Source organism: Corvus brachyrhynchos, unplaced genomic scaffold (assembly GCF_000691975.1).
Source record: "Corvus brachyrhynchos isolate BGI_N302 unplaced genomic scaffold, ASM69197v1 scaffold17, whole genome shotgun sequence".
Classification (NCBI taxonomy): Eukaryota; Metazoa; Chordata; class Aves; order Passeriformes; family Corvidae; genus Corvus; species Corvus brachyrhynchos.
Window position 1 is genome coordinate 1,666,464 of NW_008240046.1, and position 19,210 is coordinate 1,685,673.

At 36.0% G+C, this 19,210-nt stretch overlaps 1 long non-coding RNA gene across 1 annotated transcript in view; it reads left to right on the plus strand.

The window, feature by feature from the left end:
• LOC108449171 overlaps nt 1-14,886 on the plus strand; it is a 29,252-nt gene extending 14,366 nt beyond the window's left edge. The window contains exons 2-3 of the long non-coding RNA XR_001865308.1: nt 11,743-11,892; nt 14,808-14,886. This is a non-coding gene — a long non-coding RNA (uncharacterized LOC108449171). The remainder of the gene's footprint in view (nt 1-11,742; nt 11,893-14,807) is intronic.
• Nucleotides 14,887-19,210: the final 4,324 nt, after the last annotated feature.

Consider the following 19,210-nt stretch of genomic DNA (forward strand, 5'->3'; position numbering starts at 1 on the left):
GCAGTGTCACATCTATTTAAAATATTGTTCATTCATCAGTGCGCACGGTTATTGGGAGAAACTCATACTTTTTCTGAAAGCAGCATGTGACGTTACAATATCTGGTAAAATAAAGTGGGGTAAAGTAAGTTTTTTGTGATCGTCCTTTTTTAAGAAGTTTTACTCTAAGTGCTACTAGAATTCTAACAGTAGGTGGTGATGTGTTTAGTGAAAAATACTTTCATTGTGGATGAATTCTAGTCGTATTATTTTATACCGGCAGATGTTATGCAATCCTAATAATATGTCTATTAACAGTAAAAACACTCAGTAAAATATAATAAATATTTGAAATTGCCATAGTGTAATATCATATCATGTATCAATGGGGAAACATTTACAGTGATACAACGTTGATTGCATTAATTCTACATATGGTGGTTTCAATGATAAAAGATTATTTAACGTAACTTTTAACAAACCGATATTTAGAAACTATTTAAGCTATATGAAATCAAAGTAGCTAATAGAGAACAAAGGAAATATATGGTGGGAAAAATCTGCATAATATTATTCTTTGAAAACATTGCTTAACAAATTTCTTTTCTTCCTTGCCGACCATCACTTATTTTGTATGTCTACAAAATACCAGCTTGAGGGAAGTCATGCAGTTTTACAAATACACCTGCTTTGTGACCTTTTAATGTCAGTGTTATACTTAGCAGAGGAGTACTCTAACATGTTTTAAATACCAGAAATCCATTAGACAAAACACAGCGCCTGAAAACCACCTATAAAACATTTTGCTTACTTTAGTCCAGATCCTCACATCATGTAAACAAGGATAATTGAGAATTAATGTTTGTAGCTGTCAGTTGCTATCAGAAATATTAAATAATTAGACTGATAGCTATAACCTTGTAAGTGTGTGTTCACTTAATAACTATAACATTACATACCTTGGAGTGATTGCTTGAACATTTATGTTACATGGCAGTTCATTGTAGTGCAATCACACATATAGTTAACTTGAAACACTGTGAACTCCTTGAGTATTTTTCAAAATTAGCAACAATTACCATGAAGTCCTGCTTTATAATTTAAACTGTTATGCTGACACATACGTATACATTTTTTCTCATAAAATGCCATTAAAGTATTAACTAAATTATTAAAACACTTAGAAAGTAGGTAAAATCTATACCCAAGCACCATTTTAAAGACCTGAAATTGAAAATTAGTCCATTCCGGGAATTTTAGCAATTAAAGCAGAACCATCTATCACCTTTTTTCCCTTTTTTTTTTTTTTTTTTTTTTTTTAGTTTAATGGCATACTTGACATTAGTGGGGATAAAATTGGAAAAGTTTCAGAAAATTTACTGCAGTACAAAAAGCCTAAAGAAAGTACCTAGGCCCCAAACCTTATTATCTCTCTATATATCTATCAGTAGTATCCCAACATTACACTAATAGAATATGTCAAGTTACCTAAGAATTTCTTGTGATTTTGGTATATTAAGAACATGGAACAGGTTTTTCTTGGCCTGCATTCTCTGCAGCTATTCATCCTGAGCATGATGATTTTCATACCACCCTTGCTGAGATGTTTTAAGCAAGTATGAATGCTGTAATCTATTGACAAAACCTGTGTTTCTGAAAATTACAGCAAGACTGATAGAGAGACCAAACTGACACCAGTTTTTATGTTCATTTGATAAAAATACCTGGCCTTTCTATTATAGAATAATTCAATTTTTCACTATCGGATTTAGCAAGCATAATCTTGAAGAATGAGGGAGGTGTTGTTCAGAAAAACTTATGCAAAAGCTTTTTTGACTGGTTCTTTCATAAGCAATCTATTTTTTCCTTGATACAGAAGGAGATTTAAGCTTGCTCTTTTTTCTCCTTTTTTAATTCTTTTTTTTCCCTATTTTCTTTACCTGCATGTATAGAGTCTTCTTTTTATTTTCTCCTTCCCTACCTTTTTACTGGTAAATACAGCAACTAGTACCTTACTAGTACTTTAAAGGGAGCCCATGGATTTCAGCTGAAAAAAGATCATCTTCTTTGCCTCAGTGGCAGTACTGAAGAGGATCTGGAAGATTGAAAATTCATTCTGTCAGCTGGAATAAAATGTTTTTGTCACTAAGCTAGAAATCATATGATTTGAGCATTTGTGTTTGAAACAATAGACTTAGATTGATTTTTGTTAATCTGTATTTCTTCTAAATGAAGGAGGCAAAATTATATTTTAGAAATCTGTCCTGGCTGTAAAGTAGAACTTCATACCACAGCATAATGTCTTACACCCTGCATGAATAATGTAACTGGAAAAAAGTTCAGAAGTGTCTCCTTTGCTCTTGTGACTCTAAGTCATAGGGATATTTTTCATTATTTTCTGTTAGAAAATCCAGGGTTATTGTTTTATATTCTCCTCACCCAAAGGAAAAAATTACTAATTCATGAATGTCACAGTTTAAAATAAGAATGTAAAAACAGAATTTCACTGTTGAATCATAATTACTACAAAACATAACACACTGATATGACATCACTATCTCTAATAAACAGTTTCGATGTTTATCTTCTTGACCAGACTTTTTTTCTATTGACTTTTATAGATTATTGATACAGTCCCTTGTCACTGTATAATAAAAATTCTAAATAATGATTCAAGAACAAAGTGCATCATTGACCACTGCCAAGTAACACACAATGGTTTCAGGATAAAATAAAACTGTGATTTATATATGATAATCTAGCATGATTTTAATTAATTCTTTATTCAATCTTATTTTCAGGAATTCTGAGAGCTACGTCTCTCAATGCCTCCAAAAGGAGTTCTCAATACTTAGTACTTCAGCAAAGTGCATGCATCCTATTTTATTATTTGTGTCAGATACATGATACTCCTTAGGGGTATGTTCAGTTACTTTTCCAGTTTTCGTGACATCTACAGTCAGAAATTGTTTCTGGCTGAAATAGATGGTGTTTTTTCCTCTTATGTAATGTCCTTACCTGAAAGATGCAGAATGTGCAGCAGTTAACTCTTACTTCAGACGTCACTTCTCTTCAAAGCCTATATTAATTCCACCCAATTTCTCCTTATATTCAGTTTCCATAACCTTTAAGTAAAAAGAAATTGGCAGTACATTTAGCTTCATTATGGTATGCAGTTTATTTCTCATTGTTAACATTTGAAAGAAACTAATGTCAGAAATCTGGCCCAAGAAATAGTCTGTTGTTTTTTCAGTATCCAGGTATGTGTTTTTAATTTCTGCCAAGTGAATAGTAATCCACTTTGAATAAAAAGTATTGTGTTAATTCAAAAGAGCCAGCAAAACACTGATTTTTGCTTCCAACTCTAAGATTAGTGATTGGAGCACATACAACTTCAAGATCAGCTTGCCAGGTTTTTCCACTTTATATACAAGGCAGAAATGTCACACAATCTAAACTAAGTAAGGCAGAAGTACTCTAATACAAATGTGTTTGATTCTGCAGTATTTCATCAGAAAAAAACTGTTTAAAGTACACATTTAGTCGGTTTGTGCAAAATTTGCTGAAAGGTCACAAAGAGCTTCCCTTTCTCAAGGTAAGGACTGCTATATATACTTAAACACAAATCTGCTTAATGTTCCTAAATAATTAATTTTAAATTTCCCACAACTTAAAATTATTAATGTACAATTTTTATTGTTTATAAAAGATTTAATATATCTCTGCAGTTAAAGATTCTTAACACATCTGTACCCAGAGGTTAACATGATCATTCTTTCACAGAGATTTATACCACCGATGCTAGTTGTAAAGAACATCCCAGCCCATCTCTTTTGATTCTATTTGAAAAGAAATGTGTTATTTTATTAGCAAATACTTACATTTTTTCAGAGCTTTGTTTTGAAAGCCCCCCTCTCAAACTTCAAGCTGACTGCAAGCTTTTTCTTTAAGTGATACATAATTACAGAGATTAAGTAAAAGGGGTCGGGGTTTGTGTGCCATAGGATTATATTACCATATAAATAGCTGAGTTTTGTAAAAGTTGATTTTCAGGTGTAAGAAGGTTACACCACAAGGACTTATGATTTCACAAGCATCAATCAAGTCTGGGTTGCAGTAATTTGAAATCCCACATTAAGCTGGAAAAACTGATTGTTTATGTGAAAAAGGAATCTTTATTATTCAGTATTGACTTCAAGAACATTATCAGCATGATACTTACCAAACTGGCATGATAATAGATTGAGAAGTAAGAAATCAAAACTGTCTGAAATACTTCTACGTAGTGTAGATGTCTGAAGTTTTCCTGATCAATGTCTTATTTGCTAGGAAACTGTATATACAAGAAGAAATAAGTGCAGAAAGGGCCTCATTTGCAACAACTCCAATGTTTATTAAAAAAAAAATAAACAACTGTAGAAAAAGAAAAAAAATCTAAAATAAAACTGTAATTTTAAAATTTATTATTTTCTAGAAGTGTTTCAAATTGTTATCAATGCTTGCAAATATCACAAACATTTCATAGATATCTTCATGAAGAGGCTTTGAAGCCTGTGAGATTATCTACCAGCACAAAACTAGCACACTTGAAGTGTGTTTGGAGGCTAAAATATTTACATAAGTTCAAGATGGAATGAAAGCAAAATCTAAAAAAATGGAAATAGTTTTATTTCTGGAGCAATATTTGTGAATAATTACACTTACTCACCAGAGGAAATAAAAAACGCTAATGTAGATACGCACAAATATATTTCTTGTCTTTTTCAGAACCATGAATAGACTTCCACAGAGATTTCCATGAGATGTATTAATGTCTGATTTGCAGCATGATTTCCTGTTACCTATAAGGAGCTAGAAATTGTTAGATAGACGTTTTTCTACAACTTAAGATCAAAAATTACATTTTTAGAAAACATCTTATATGCCATAGGTCAAAGTATAAAGCTGTCTTTGTGAGTCATAGTTTATAATTATTTTATGACAGCAGAATCAGCACATTTATTTTCTAGATACAGGCAAGACTGAAAAAGGACTAAGATGGCAGCATCTTAAGGGTGTTTTTTCTGTATAATATACTGGAAAAGAGAAGGCTTTTTTGCATTTTAAAAGGAAAAGTTACAAATATGCATATACAATCTTTGATTTTACGAGAACAGCGATCTCAACAAATTGTAGAGGGGTTTTTGTATTTCACCTTTCTGATTTAGGGGTTGTATTTTTGGCTGAGAAACTATAAATTAGTGTTTTATTACTTCTAAACCAAAGATCAAAGAACAAGGGCATCTCTCATTGCAATTTAGATAGCTATATAATTGTTAGGGAAATATTAATTACTGGGATGATATAATATTTTCATATTGTTTTTCTAGAGAATTGACTTCTTCTTTTCTTCTTCTAAAGTCAGACTCTCAGGGAACTTAATTTAGGAAACAATGCTTTCAGAACTGTGCAAAACTTGTTTCCGACGTAATAGATATCCAAGCATAACAAACAGTAACACAACAATTTGCCTTTACTTGTGTGAGGAACAAATTTAATTTTGACTTTTTTCTCAACATTGTTTGAAGATTACCAGAGGTACGTGCGTAGGGGAGGGGCTGCCTACAAGCCATGTGCATGAGGCAGCCAGGAGAAGATGGAGAAAAGCTCTGTCCCTAGGGGGACTTTGCCTGACAGCCATTTCATGTCTCACATGGAATAGGCAGTCAGTATCTATGAGGAGGAGCAGACCACCAAGGACACTGTGTCCTCTAGAAAGGTTCTCCAATCAGGTGGCAAAGGGTCTCCACCAATGCACTGCAGTCGAATGTTTGGCTGGCTGATGGTCTCCTGTCAGTAACCAGACCTTGGGACGAGCCAGGGGGTATAAAAGTAACTGCATCAGAAACTATAAGGCTTGCCCTTTTTCTCTCTCCCTCTTGCTGGACACTGCTGAACACTTGGCTTGACAGCTGCTGACTTTGCTTCATTGACCACCTCCAAGCCTTGTGCCTAGCCTGTGTCCTGCCTTACCACTCTGTCTCCCTCACCTGCTCCAGCCACATTCCTGCCTGACACCCTGCCTGCTTCGTCCCTGCCTATCTCATTCCTGCGTGAATCCCCAGCTTTCCACCCTGCTTCACCAATCCAGCCCGCCATGGCGATCCCCACTGTGACCCTGTCCAGGGCCCTGAGCCTCCTGCCCAAGCACCCACTCACCTCATGTGCAGCCACCCATCGCTGCAGGAGCTGTTCCTGTGGAGCTGTGCCTTTCCGGGAGCTGCGCAGGCTCCCTGGCAGGCAGTGTGCACACATTCCCTGCCACTTGGACATCGACAGCACTCCAAAGTTCTGGTGGTTGGGCCCACTTTTTCTGTCTCTCCCCCTTCTCTCTCCCTCTCCCACCATTATTTTTCCTTCTCCTTCCTCCTTTTCTGTTGTTTCAATTCTTCTTTACTAGGGCAACACACTTTTCATTACCAATAAATGGTTCTCAGATATAATATTTTCCTCGTTGGTCTTCATTTCGTCCTAGAACATCCGCTTTAAATGAACTCCCTGCAGTTCCCCACAGCGGAATGCAACAGCTTGTATGCTGGTTTTGTCTGGGGTAGAGTTAATTTTCTTCACAGCGGCTGGTATGAGGCTGTGTTTTGGATTTGTGCTGAACACAAAGTTGATAATATAAAGATATTTTTGTTTTGCTGAGCAGTGCTTACACAGAGCCAAGACCTTTTCTGCTTTTTGTATTATCATGCTGGTGAGGAAGCTGGGGGTGCCTGGGATGTTGGGAGGAGACACAGCCAGGACAGGTGACCCAAACTGACCAAAGGGATATTCCAGACCATGTGACATCATGCTCTGTATATAAAGTGGGGGGAAGAGGAAGGAAGGGGGGGACATCTTTAATGAAGGCATTTGTCTTCCCAAGTCACCATTACATGGGATGGGGATCTGCTGTCCTGGAGATGGCTGAGCACCTGTCTTCCAATGGGAAGTGGTGAATGAATTCCTTGTTTTGCTTTGCTTGCGTAAGTGACTTTTACTTCCTCTGTTAAACTGTCTTTGTTTCAACCCATGAATTTTCTTGCTTTTACCCTTTTGATTCTCTTTCTGATTCTGCTAGTGGAGGAGTGACCAAGCAGCTATGTGGTGCTTGGTAGCTGGCTGGGTTAAACCACAACTTCATATTGAGGCAGACATCTGTCCTATTTAAGATCTAGAACTATGTTAGCTGTGAGAAATATCAAAACAACTGGATCCATGTAATTACAGATTCATCTCCTGGGCTCACTCCTACTTTAATAACAACCTAGAAGTACTTATGCATTACCCCTCAGAACAAATCAGTTTTATTTTCTGCTTTTTCCCTCAATGTTGAACAAAATATTCATTATTCAGCAAACTGGAAAACAAACTTCACGAAGGAATGAAAAAAAAAAGTAAGAAAACTTTTTAGGATTTTCTGGAGCAGTTTCAAATCCTCTGAACTTAATGAGAGTTTTTTCCACTGACTTTAAAAATTCTTTTCATTCAGTATATTCATAATAGACTACAAAAGACCCCCTTATTTGAATAGTTAAAAAGAGGAGAACAAAGAACTAAGGACTGAAAGCCAATGTTGCATATATTCTAAGGGTGAAAAGAAACATCCTTGTTAAAAGGATGATTAACCTTTGGTGTAAATAATCAAAGTGGATTCTCTCTACCAGTATAGCCTGTGTGACAAATTTTAACTAGATGTTATTTAAAAACCATCTACATGTGGAAATTAATGAGAAGAAGGAATTTATTTACTTCTCTGTTGACATTCTTATGGTGCCTGTTTGGCAAAGAAAATGTCATACTAAAGAAAACTTTAATGCATTGTATCTTAATATGTTCCCAAAGCATGATAAAATCCATTTCACAGCACCACTCTTACAGCAAAGGAGTGTTCTTCTGGAGAGTTACTGAGACAAGTTAGTGGCCTCTCATTTTACATTTTAGTTCATTTCCCATTTATTTCCCCACGTAGAGGAACCCCTTGCCAAATTCAGCCTTCTATTATTTATTTAATTTTTTTCCCCTTTTTTTTAATGTATGGACAACTGTTCAATTATTGCAGCCTGTGATAAACCAACTTGATAGACAAATTGTAGCTTCTAACCTTGAGCACCCTGAGTATATGCAATTCTTGGCAAAAACACTATATCAGTACTTTTCGTTACCACTGGCTGGAGAAATAAACATCTCTGAAACATCTAGCAAGAATCTGTCTGTCCATATATATTTCCTTTCCACGGGACTCCTGGTTTGATATATGCGTGTTGCAGGATCCCCACTGCAACACATGAGAAGAAGGAATTTATTTACTTCTCTGTTGACATTCTTATGGTGCCTGTTTGGCAAAGAAAATGTCATACTAAAGAAAACTTTAATGCATTGTATCTTAATATGTTCCCAAAGCATGATAAAATCCATTTCACAGCACCACTCTTACAGCAAAGGAGTGTTCTTCTGGAGAGTTACTGAGACAAGTTAGTGGCCTCTCATTTTACATTTTAGTTCATTTCCCATTTATTTCCCCACGTAGAGGAACCCCTTGCCAAATTCAGCCTTCTATTATTTATTTAATTTTTTTCCCCTTTTTTTTAATGTATGGACAACTGTTCAATTATTGCAGCCTGTGATAAACCAACTTGATAGACAAATTGTAGCTTCTAACCTTGAGCACCCTGAGTATATGCAATTCTTGGCAAAAACACTATATCAGTACTTTTCGTTACCACTGGTATTTTCCTGCGTTTTGCTGAATTCCAACAGTATGCCTTGTAAATGCTGTTTCTGGAAATACAGCTAAAGTAGAGCACTTTGCAAGACATTATGAGGAAAATGCTGCTTTGTTAACATTGTTTACACATTCATTATCAAGTAATGCCTTCTGTATTGACATTTTGTAGCTACTCTCGTCATTACAGTACTGTCTGTCTACATTACTGTGCTGTCTACTGATACTGGGGAGGTGGTTTTTTGGAGGGCAGAGGTGTGCTTTGTTTTGTTTTGGTTTTGTTGTAGCCCTTCTGATACAGACCATTTTGCTACTCTGACACGTCTAGTCTGTGTTTTTGCATGACATAGCTCAAGTCTTTAAAGTAATTTCGTTTTGTCTGATATGGCCAGGGATTCTGTAGCTTTTGAACCAACACTCAGGAACTTCTGACTGGTTAAGCAAATTCATTTGAAATTAATCCTTAAAAAAACCACTGGTACTATCTTGTAACTGGAAAATATCTTCATACCAAACTAGTATCTAATTTTACTCTCATAACAGATCTGATCACTTCTCTTTTTCATAAAACTCAGCTGCCTGAAGCCCTCTCTTTGTACAAAAATCTTTGGATCCCAGTCTTTTTCCCTTGAAAATCTAATTAACAGTATTCTTTTAAATAAGAAGATTACTTTCTGTGAGCAATTAACTGAAATCCAGTCTGCTTTAAACTTTTCAATATAGCAATGAATATTTATAAACTTAATAGAACTTCACCCTGGTAGGCAATCCCTTTAATCTTATTTGACGCAGCATGGGGCCCAAGTCTCATGGGATTAACATCATATTTTCTTTTGGCACACACACACACAAAATAATTTCCTTGAAATGAAATATTTGACCAACTGTTATCCAAATCGATGACAGTTCAAAGTCTGTGTCAGTAAAACTAGAGTGTATATATCCATATTATCTGTGGCTTCATGCTGTGATTCAACATTGTTCTCTCAAGATCATATGCACTTTTCTGCACCATTAGCATCTGCTGGCTTGCAAATATGAATCAGGGAATGAAAGGTACAGTAACTTTGGTCTTAAAAGGTAAGCCAAATAAGGTAAAGGCCTGCTACATCGAAAAAAAATAATAAAAAAGAAAAGCAGACATCCAGGAAGCAAAGACATCAGCTGGAATAAAACCAAAGAAATATTTTCAGTACTGAATTTCCTCTCTAATTTTGCTTTGTCTCTTCCATGTGAAACGTCATTATTATGAAATTGCTTATGAAGTAAAATCTGGTTTACATTCTCAAAACAAATAGCTACTTCAAACAATTTTCTAGTAATTTCTATATTATTGCCATATATGCAAAATACCTGAGAGCTGGTTTTAGAGCTGGAGTTTTTTAGCTTTTCCTCTCATTAACTCTGCTATATGATTTGTGCTTGAAGAACTGTCTTGACTAATTTCACTGGTTTAGAATGTTTACTTGGTGAACTCCTCTTGTTATCCTCCAACTCAGTGTTTGTCTCTTGTCTGAGCCTATTTCCTCGAGACTTTATTTTCCTATGTCCTTTTATTCTGCAGCCTTTGTTTTGTATTTTCATTGGGACCAAAGACATCTTTGTGAAAAATGTGTTCTCTTTAATGAACTCTCTTGGTTTTGCAGGTGATTTGACAGTAGCTGTCAAGAATATAGATGGGCTTCACCTTAATTGTTCTAGTGTGAAAAAGAAAAAAGTAGAATCCACATCTTTAGGATTATATCATAGTTATATTCTGTTATATTACACCTCTGTGTAAGAGGTGATTTCGATGCAAAGGACTTTTCAAGAGTAACACAGGGCAAACATAAGGCACTCATTTATCTCTGTGAGAAGGCATTGCATTAGGTGATGAGTGTTCCCAATGGATCTGTACATATTCTGCAGGTCTGATGCATACAGAATAATGTCAGACCTGGTGCACAATCTGGTGTTGTTGCAGAACTACAGCAGAATCAGTTCTCTCCAAACAATTTGAAACTGAAAAATCTCTGATGGGTAATGAGGTGGCACAGCCTTGGCCAAAACCTTTGCAAACTCAGACCACAAAGGGCAGAATACTGCATAAAAATGTTGGTGATGAAGACAGGCTAACAAGGCTAGAAAAGGATGGATACAAAACCAAGAATAATTCTAGTAAAATTAGAACATGTAGTACTTACACTCTATGGGTTCTTACAGAACATTTGTCATGAAAAGTAGACACCACTTGACCTCAATTAGGGACATGTGTCCAACACCATAGTGCTGGACACAACTGTATACACTATATTGGCAATCATCAGAAATACGTGATTTCATCTTTGCATTAAACTGCAGTTGTCAACTGGAAGATGAGCTGGTTTTTTGGTTTGGGGTTCTAGTGGATTTTATGACAAGCTTCTGTCAAGGGTATACATCCTTTTTCAGTTAGTACTGTGCAACTCTAAAGGCTGCTCTTCACAGAAAAAACAAAGTAACTGAAATGTAGGACATTTGACATGTTCTGTTGAAAAACCACATTCTCTTCTTAAAAGCCTGAATTCAGTAGAGTTTCAGCAATCCCTGAAGAAAGAATTCTTGCAAGTGGAATTACACTGCTACTATCTTTGCAACTGTCAAATGGTAGTCAGTGCTAATGCCATAATACACAATTCTCCATCATACAACCAATACTAAATTTGAGTTTGAAAAACAACTTTGTGAAATACAAACTCCGGAAGGATTTTTGCTTCCTGGTGTAGTCGGCATATGATGCCTACCTCACCAGGGCCAGAAGTTGGACTCGATGATCCTTGTGGGCCCTTTCCAGTTCAACATACTCCATGATTCTATCATCTCTGGATGTAACTAAGTAGAAATGTTCAAGAAAATGTGCAGGGACAGAAAAGATGATTTTAATTCTGTACAGCTTTTGTAACATTGCATATGATGTAATTTCTTCCAGTATCTCATCTTCCAGTGTTTGATTAAAAGTTTTTTCCTTACTCTTTCATCTGTTCCTCTTGCTGCAGGTCACAGGAAAGGAGAAAAAGAAATAATGCATGGGAACATCACATGTTACCTGAGATGACTTTTGTGGCCTCTGCATTATAAAGAAATCTCTCCAGAACACAGTCCTTGGTTGCCACCAGGAATACATTGGCTCTAACTTGGTGATGAAGGTGATAGAAAGTAGAAAAACACTTAGATATATAAAATTAGATTATAACACAAAATGGATTTGTGACATTGTAAGGGATATTATATCATTATTTAAACTGCAACACCAAGCAACATTTTTGCCAGCACCGACTATTTAGTTAATTCATTACCAAAACTTTTTTTCATGACAGTTAAAGTATTTAAGGTAAAATATTATAATCAATCAGATTGTTTTTTCAGATACACAAATGAAAAAAATTGTTGGCTAACTTCTTCATACTAGTGCAACACAGGTGTAACATGAAGAGCTGTCACTTTTCAGATCTTGACTTGTAAAGGAGGAACTTTCCATCCCCCCAGACTTTTTATTCCCATGTCATTTTTCTCTTGGAAATGACACCTCTTTTCTAAATAAAAAATAAAGAAAATAGTAATAATAATAAAAAGAGCCAATACATGTTTATTTTGCAATTATTTTAAATGTATTCTTTTCCCATCCCTGTTCTTGAGTAAAAGCAATGGCTCTCACACAGACCACCTGAAAAGACTTTTGGCATAAGAGGTTATTAATCTTCAATATCTTTAAATGCAACATTTCAGCTTTTAGAAATTGGACTTTGATAACAAAATTAAAATGAATTGGAGAAAAACTAGCCAGTGCCACTAGCTGGAATTATTGTCAAATTATTTGTAGACTATGTCTTGACAGATATTTTTCCTGGTGTGTTATCTTAACATGCAATCAGAACTTTACCAAAAGGATAACTGACATTAAATTCACACTTCATGTCACTCAAACCTAAAGAGAATTTCAGAAGAAAACGTTGTGCATTTTATTTTTTTATCTCACAGTTTTCTCCAGGCCAAATTTCAAAAACTTGCTCTAAATATTGAAGTTGTACAGCTTTTCATAATTTTAAAAGTACTTAAAATTTAAAAGGCATACTAAGATATGTTATTCCCACAAGCCACCATAAAGCTGCTCTTCTGTCCTCTGGGTCTAGGGTAGTCCTATTTGCAGTTCTATTGAAGAGGGCAGTAAGAATTATCCTTCAATCTTTGTAATATGCATAAAGTTCAGAGTCACATTTGTAATGAGCAAGTGACATGAACCGATAATTAGAATGCCCTCAAACACTCTCAAAGAGATGTTGAGGAAAACCTTCCTTTAGGAAAGTTTGATCGCTTGCCATTTTGTAGATAAACCTGAGTTTTGGTTGATTACAAAGTGATAATTTCTGGATTGAGTGAAAATGTATATGTACATTCTTTCTCCAGATAAAAACTAGGGAACAGAAAAAGGTCATAATCTGCTGAAGTTACTTCTAATTTACCATGATTACAATCAAATTTTTGATTCTAGCCTGAAAATTGTTGCTTTTCCAAGAAAGAAAATACCCTGTTAAATCAAATGTCTTGTTACATGTCCTGATAAAGCAAAGTTCTGTTTCTAGTTACTGTGTTCTGTTGTTTTCTTTCCTTTATCCCAAACCATCAAATGTACTAGCTAATACTCAAAAACTAGATAAACTGATAATACAACAAGCTTCCACTACTAATTCCAATGTTATTTACATGCCTACATACTATATCTGTCCTATTCAAATAATTTTTGTTGTTTTCAAGGATAAAGAGGATGTTATTTTTAGTACCCTTAAATATAATATTTCTGTTACTGAATTGTTTTAAATTGATTGCATAGACAAAGTCCTTCAAGATCTGCATTTTTTCACCTTTAATCCAAGTGTGTTATCTTCAGTAGTCCTTGTACAATTCTTGTGATAATTCTGACAAGACTATTTCTTTGACTGATGTTTGATTTTGATAGCAACCAGCATGCCATTTTATTACCAAAAATCTGCATGTTTTATTTCTTACCATTTCTCTAGTGATGTTCACTAACTTATTTCAGATGCCACAGTGTTTTAAACTGCCCAGAGGGATGACTGTCCTTGTTTTCAATTGTCTTTTAAAAGGAAAAATAATTCAATATGGAATTACTTTGTTAGCTCAATGCGATTTATTTTCTGTTTTTTCCTATGAGGTACAACAAACAAATATATCTATCATTTTAAAGATAATTCTGGGAATCTTATAATTGCACTACATAGATTCTAGAGATATAATTGATCATTATTCTGCTTGGAGTTGTCAAGGTGCTTCAGTCAAACTCTTTTTTAAAATTTTTTTATGACATTTATTCTAATTTTTATTGTTGATCCATGAATAAGACTAAATGCACAATTCCATCTTTTTATCTACACCATTATAAAAATTTCTTGGGATTTTCTACTGACAGCTAATTATAGTGCCTACTGTATTAAAAATGCACTTCTTAATTAAGGATAGTTTCTTAATACTAATAGTTTTCTGAAATGCTATCTAAATTAGAAGCACTAATGTTGTTAAGATTCTTTATTTGAAAATTGTCATAAAGTTGTGTTTAAAAACCTAAAATATTTATTCCTCTTCATTTACTTACCTGTAAATATGCCTCTAGGCATCCTGAGATAATGTTCAGAGGGAAATAAGAGTGTATCAAGAACAGAACAGAAAGTCAAAACATCTGAATCCTATTTGTACATGATGAAAAAGTCATACAGCAGCAAATCACTTAATCACTCTTTAAAAGAGAAACAAAACCTCTCTTGTCTGACTTTGAAGTCTAGGACAAAAAGTCTGTCTCTTATTCTGTGTATAAAAAATCTAATCCTAATTTGGGAATATTCTATAAAATCAGATATGATCTCGACAATCTTTACAGGAAATAATAAGCAAAACCAGTTATGGTTATTCCTGAATAGCATTTTCATGTGTCTTTTGATTTCTACTTTTTAAGCATTTCCATAACACGTTGATATTTAAACACTGATATTTTTTTTTCTTTTTAAGGGACAACTAATGGCCTATTTATGCATCTATGACTTTTCTGCAGAGGCCTCAAGGAAAGCACTGCTTTAAGGTTCCTATCAAAGGAATTCAAAGGAAGGTAACTTCAGTAGATAGTTTGAGGATTTGAGTGCTATAAGGAAGATCTTCAGCACAGGAAGTAGAGTTGAAACCTCAGGTACAGTCCCCAATTACAAGCCCTTCAGTTCTGTAGGTCCCTCCCTTGTTAAAAGGAGGATTTAAAATTCCAGCAGTTTATACATGAAAGATACACATGATCTAACAGTTCTTAATTAAATTTTCCATTGCTATTACAGTCAGGAAAGTACAATATGAGAAGGAAATCTCTGTGACTCAGATGGGCCATCTGAAATATCTAATAAGGAATTTATGCATCATTAGCCTTTCTTCAGCTATTTAGATTTCCATCTACTTTGAAATTTTTATTTTACAAGTCTATTGCATGTACTTATAACTTGTTTGGGTTTTTTTTTTACTTTTACCTTTACCAGGTTTTCACAGAACGAGGCATTTTTACTTTGATACTATTTTTCTACAGGTGAGTGAAAAGGAAATCGGTTATAATTTTAGCAGAGCACTGGGGCTATTTACATTTAAACTCAAGTGACAGCACAGAAATAATTGTTTCGGTGAGGCAGGATTATATATCAATTTCAAACTGCTAGTTTTTTTATTTTACAAACTGTATTCTCTTCACTGATGTCACTGGTATGCAAGCAGGTACATTTCTGCCTGAGAAGCATATTTAGGGGTGTAGGTTAAACTTCTATTACTCCTGGGCAGAGATCCAAAAAGAAGCATAAGCTTTGCTTTCCGAGTGCACTTACAACCATATGCAGTTCTGAAGTGTGGCATTTTTTGTGGATATCATAAATATTCCCACCCTTGAGTAAGTGAACCACAGAATCAGAGATTTGTGGAGATTGGAAGGCACCCGTAGAGGTCATCTGGAAAAACACCCTGCTTAAAACAGGATTAGCTGGAACAGGTTGCTTAGGAATGTGTCCAGTTATGTTATAGGTTTTAGGTTTTGAACAATTCAAAGCACAGAGAATCCACAGCTCTTTGCAATCAATTCCAGTGTAACTACCTGTTACGATCTGGTTTAAATGCAGAAAAGCAAAGCAAGCTAAGTCTCTGTGCATAAACCAGAAAAAACTTAGAAGGTTCAAAATATTTCCAGAAATGAGATTAAAACCAAACGAGGTTAGATGTTGATGCCAAAATATGGATGTATTTTATTTAATAGTAAAAGAGGCAAAGAGAAGGGAAGAGAAAAGAAAGAGAAAAAGAAATGGAAAAGTGGGGGGGAGGGGAGGGAGAGGTGACAGGGGTTAGGTGGAAGCATATCACCCATCCGAGGGTCCCAACGACGTCTTGTTGCTCCCCTCCATCTGCTCTGCTGGTGGTGAGGGTCCCCCATTGCTGCCGTGGCCACGCTGCCACACGCCACCACACCATGCGCTGGAGAGCACAGAATTCCGTGGATTAATATAGGCTTTGGGCCAGGTGGGAACACCCACATCTCCCTTGCAGGGGCTGGCTTGACACACTGTCCCTTGCAACACTGAGGGTCTGTTGCATCATCTCTGGTGCCGGGTCTGGGGACCCCTCTGAGGGGGCCCCCTTTGATGGGCCATGTCACCCCTTCTGCTGTGGATAAGGTTTCCCCCCACTGGGTGAAGGGCCCCTCAGCTGGGCTCCTCTGCACAGTGGAGGATGGGCAGTCACTGCACTTCTGACCAGAGGCGTTTCCAACACACACACAAAGCCTCTCTTCCCTCACCCTTTGGTACAGGGGGTCTGTGCAAGCCTGGCAGCTGATAGCCCTGGGGCTGTGGTCTCCACCTTGGAGGTGTTAAGCCTGTGCTTTGTGAATGTCCCCAGCCCGGAGTTGTTACTTTATCTTACCTTCATCAGCGACCCGTGTAAGGCCTCAGTCAGGGCCCCATTCAGGGTAGTCTTCTCTGCAGCTTTTGTAAGACAATTTTAAAAGTCCTTCATGAAAATGTTTAAGTAATAGAATATTTCAGTCTCGTGACACTACCCTCACTGTATTTTCTGTCAGAATTTCCACTCTTCCTGCTTGTACGCAAAGCTTCTTGTCATGTCACCAGGTACCACTGAGAAGAGTCTGGCTTCATATTCTTTACTCTTTCTATCAGATATTCTTTGCAAATTGCATAATGATAGTCCAGATAAAGTGCTGATTGCTAGAAGTCGAGAGTGTACACTAGGTAAAAAATACTTTTGTAGTTGTTCTCTTTCTGTTCTTTTCCTAAATACCTCTGTCTGTTCTGGCCTCTGTTACACGTGGATGAATGAGGAGAGAATTTCGATCCAATGGAAATTCTTTTACAACTCTATATGTAAGCTATTCTGGGAAATAAAAATACTGCAGTGTTATAGATAAAAGCTTGATCGTCTGAAGTAAAATCCTGGTTTCTAGTTATGCATTAGAGAGACTGTTTCTTCATAGAAACAATGAGTGTGGTCTGATATTCTTAGGGAATTAAAGGTGTATACTGTGATTGGTACTTTCATATTGAAAATCAATGAGATATATCTAAGTAATTGAATCTTTTTTACACATTCATCCTGTCATTTCAACATCTAATTTTGAATAGCATGATGTTTTTGTTCAGCGTATTCAATATCCTCAGTAGTAGTGGGAATGAAGACAAAAATGTTCAAGCTTGAGGAAAGACATCAGAAAGTTTTGTCTGAACCTGTCAAGTTCTCAATATTACTCCCAGTGTCATAGATACAAGTTTTCTTTTGAGAACCATAGAAGGAGGAAGGTAAAAAATGCTCAATCTGTCAAATTTCTCTTTCCCGTGATATTTTACTCTGACCAGTATACCAGTATCATAAAATGGAAGGAAATAACAATGATTAAGTATGAATTAACTATAAACAAAACATCAAAACCCTTTCTGTACAAGATCAGATGGAGAATTAGATGAATATGTAGTTTTGTTCTTCAATCTAGAGCTAATTGTTCACTTTACAGTCTCAATGATGGGAGAGGATCATATGATCGTAGAATCACAGAATGACCTGGTTTAGGAGGAGCCTTAAATATCATCTAGTTCCAACCCCTCTGACATGAACAGGAACATCTTTCACTAGACCAGGTTCCTCAGGGCTCCATCCAGCCTGGCCTTGAACACCTTCTGGGATGGGGCATCCACAACTCCTTTGGGGAACCTGTTCCAGTGCCTCACCAACCACACAGCAAGTTAGCTCCTCCTAATATCTCTCTTTTGGTTTGAATCCATGCCCCCAATTCCTGTCACTGTATGCTCTTGTAAAAGGTCCCTCTCTTTCTCTCTTGTGGGCTCCCTTCACATATTGGAAGGCTGCAGTTAGGTCACCCTGGAGCCTTCTCTTTTCCAGGCTGAGCAACCCCAATTTTCCAGCATTTCCCCACAGCAGAGGTGCTTCATCCCTCTGATCATCTTCATAGTGCTCCTTTGGACTCACTCCAACAGGTCCATGTCCTTCCTGTGCTGAGGACCCCAGAGCTGGATGCAGCACTGCAGGTGGGCTTTCACAAGGGTGTGGTAGAGGGGATAAACACCTTTCATTTCAGGAAGATACTGGTTAGTCCTTAATTTTGTACATATATGAATAATTCACTTAACGTGGGAAGAGCTGTTCGTATTGATTAAGCAGATGAATAAATGTAAAAACATGCCTAAGTAAAGAAAACATGCACAAAAATCACGCTGATAGTGACATGGCTGTATGTGTATTAAATGTGTATACACACTTTGTCTATGACTCCTTTCGTAACCATCCCTGACTTCATAGTTGTACAGGAAAAAGTGTGTGCCTAATATGGAAATATTTGAAATAATTGAAATATCCTTCAATAAAATTTTCTATTCAGGGATTTTTTTTCCCCAATAGAATAAAGCCATAAGTCTTTTTTCTTTTTCCATTTAGCTGCAAGACTAGAAAGGCAAATGTGGTTTTTGCCCCTTCTTACATATTGGCGCATTGTAGTATGTATTTCAGTAGTATTAAGATATTATTGTTTTTCTGTTTATCAGTGTCATTTTTATAATCAGGTTTTCTGACTGAGCTAATAAATTTTGATTTTCTTAGTAAGATCTTTATAATTATTCTCTCACGTTACTCAACATTCTTGAAAATCCACTTGTATCTTTCAATGGCAAAACCATATTCTGTAATTTAGAATGTATTTAGAATGTAATTTCTTTTGTTCAGTGTTAGCTGTCAATATATCATCATTCTGTATACTAAATGTTTCTTTCAGGCATACTACCAAAGTCATAGCTTTGATGAAATGTTGCATGTTTGCTTTGCTATTGGGAGTTATTTATCCACCTAAACCAATCTAATGGCCTCTGGTTACAGATTTTTTTCACCTCAGACTGTTTCATATTTATGTGATGCTGA